Source organism: Pinus tabuliformis, chromosome 9 (genome assembly GCF_031772625.1).
Source record: "Pinus tabuliformis cultivar Carrire ecotype Pingquan chromosome 9, CPIR1, whole genome shotgun sequence".
Taxonomy (NCBI): domain Eukaryota; kingdom Viridiplantae; phylum Streptophyta; class Pinopsida; order Pinales; family Pinaceae; genus Pinus; species Pinus tabuliformis.
The window spans coordinates 596074624-596077729 of NC_142307.1; positions in this window are offsets into that span (position 1 = coordinate 596074624).

The window sequence follows — 3106 nt, forward strand, 5'->3', positions numbered from 1 at the left end:
GAGCCTGATGGGATCCCTATACATCCTTTGTGATACCAAAATAGAAAATCATGCTCCTTATGGTATTTATATCTAATCATCTTCCCCCAAGTAACAATACCAAAAATTCCCCTCCGTAATGATTTCAGCAATAATGACCATCCAAAGTGGCGAAGATTCAAAATCCCCTAGCCCCCCATACACTTTGGAAGTGTAATTTGGGACATCTTGGCCAAATAAAATTTATTTTGTCGATTGCTACCCACTTGGATGAAGTTGGCCATTATTCTATTAAGACTATTTATAATAGAGAGGGATATGAAACAGATGAGCCCAGTATACCCCCAACTGTGTGAGAACAACTTGTGTCAAGATTATGTGACCTCCTAGAGATAGGCATCTAAATTCCCATCCAGAAATCCGTTTATAGAAATGGTCCACAAGCCACTGCTAATCGACAATCTTATAGCTGCATGGTTTGATATGATAGCCAAGATATTTCATACCACTCATCATTAGCTCCACATCTATCCCAAATAGGCTTTTAATATAAGCAATTACCTCCATATCACATATGCCATGATAAATAATGGACTTTTGTAGATTCATATGTAACCCAGTGGCATTAGAAAATTTTGTAAAAACATGAAAAAGAGTTAGCCAAGCAAAATGGTTTAACATACCCATTATAAGCACATCATCAACGACGAAACTATGTGAAATTTTGATGTCATTTCCCATGTGCAGTGCTTGAAATTGTCCATCTGACACCGCTTTATTAATGTGAAAACTCAGCCCATCCATCGCCAAGATAAATAAGAGTGGGGAAAGAGAGAATCCCTGTCAAAGCCCCCGACCAGCCCTGAAGAATTTCAATGAATATCCATTGACGATCACAACATAATTTACGTTTGTAACACATGCCAATATCCATTCCACACATTTGGGTTGTAAACCAATCTTATGAAGAACAAGTCTGAGGTATCGCCAATCTAGGTAGTCATAAGCTTTTTGTAAATCCACCTTCATGATGGCAGCATTTAGATGCTTTGTGTGGATCGAATGCATACATTCTTGGGCGATAGCAACAACATCATGAATTTTTCTATCCTATAGAAAACCAAACTGTTCTGGTGAAATATAGTGCAACAATGTACTCCTCATGCAATTTGCAATAGTTTTTTATATGACTTTGTAGATAAGATTACAAAGTGATATGGGTCAGTAATCAGAGAAGCTAACTGATGGAATCCGCTTTGGAATGAGAGAAATATAGGTGGAGTTTATATGTGGGTGAATATCCCCCACGACCCTTGACTCCTCCACCATGACAAGGAGGTCGTTTTTAAAGAGATCAAAGAAATGAATAAATAGATCCACCATCGACCTGTCCAGGCCCAAACTCTTGTGACTCTTAAAGGATTTTAACACCTCCAGAAGCTCACCTTCAGAGATAGCTTTAAACAGGTCAAAGTTTGTATCATCATCAAAAATGGTGGGATAAATATCCACACCCCATATTAGGTCCTCTGCTTTTATCCCCTTAGTTTGTCCATAGGCCTTCTAGAAATGCTTGACAACAACACTGCAAACATCCCTTTGCGATTGAAAATGATGCTCATCAGCATGAATAATCTCCTAGATTGAATTTATTTTACACCTGTGATTTGCAAATCGATGGAAAAATTTAGTGTTTCGGCCCCCTTCTCTAAACTAGATAACTTTTCTCTTCAGGCGCCATGAGGCTTCATTAATGGAGAGAATATGCTTATTTTTGAGTTCTAATTCATGAATACGATTCCGAGTAGAATCAGGGAGACAATGTGTATTCATCTGGGGGAAAAGAACATCAAGTTCATGTTTTATATCGATTAATTCCTTATGCAATTGTTAATTCTTCTGTTTTTGCCAAGCTCTTACCTCCCTGCGAAGGATCTCTAGTTTATCCAGGATGTGCACCATGGAAGATGATTCCCAACCCCATCATGGGTCCATACAATATGCACCAGTGCATTAAAATCTAGGTCATCCAACCAAATCCAATTGAACTTGAAAGGCAACCCATATCTAAACTCCACCCTCCTCCATTGTAAAATAATGGGCTAGTGATCAGATAAAAAATTATTGATAACCTCAGCATGAACATCTCCAAGGTGCTCCACCACCTATTCATGCAATAAAAAATGGTCCAACCTCTTTGCAACATATGCCAACCCCACTCTCCCATTGTCCCATGTAGGAACCATCTTTTTAGGGAATATATAAACAACGTTGTGATCCATAATTGCATCTCGGATCACCCCCGCTAGAGGGTCAGTTTTCCTAGAATGTCCCGAGACTTCATCCAAGCCAACCATACAATTTAAGTCCCCCACGATGATGAGGGATACCAGCTCCAATATTCCAGATGAAAATAACTTATCCCAGAAAACAACCTTATTCTTATATGGGGTATACATATTGAGAATGTGAATGTGCCCCATTAGACCACAGATATGTCCCTCAAGCATAATACCGACAAAACATGAAAATTGCACTTTGGCTGTAACAGTCTATGCTTATAGCTCCCTGTACCAACCCCATACTTGAACACATTCTCTACAACCAAACTGCTTCCTTGCTTGCATGAGTGGCTGCCATGTATTCTGCCTCTGTAGTTGATAGTGCCACTACAGATTGTTTCTTACTCATCCAATTGACTGCACCTCCAAATAGGTTAAACACATAACCACTTGTAGATCATCTCTGATCTAGATCTCCAGCACAGTCTGCATAAACAAAGCCACGAATATCTAGCACTCTATCCAATCCTATTCTTCCTTAGTAGCACAAACCATAATCACTAGTGCCATGCAAATACCGGAAAACCCACTTCACTACTGTCCAATGCTCCTTCCCTGGTTTTGACATAAACCTGCTCAATACTCCCACTGCATGTGCAATGTCTGGTCTAGTACATACCATTGCATACATTAGGCTAACGGCTGCACTTGCATATGGAACACGAAACATGTCCTCTTCCTCTTCTTGTGTCTTGGGACACTGTTCAACAAATAACCTCACACCTACAGGAATAGGAACCTTCACCGGTTTACTATCCTGCATATTAAACCTCTGCAGTATTGTC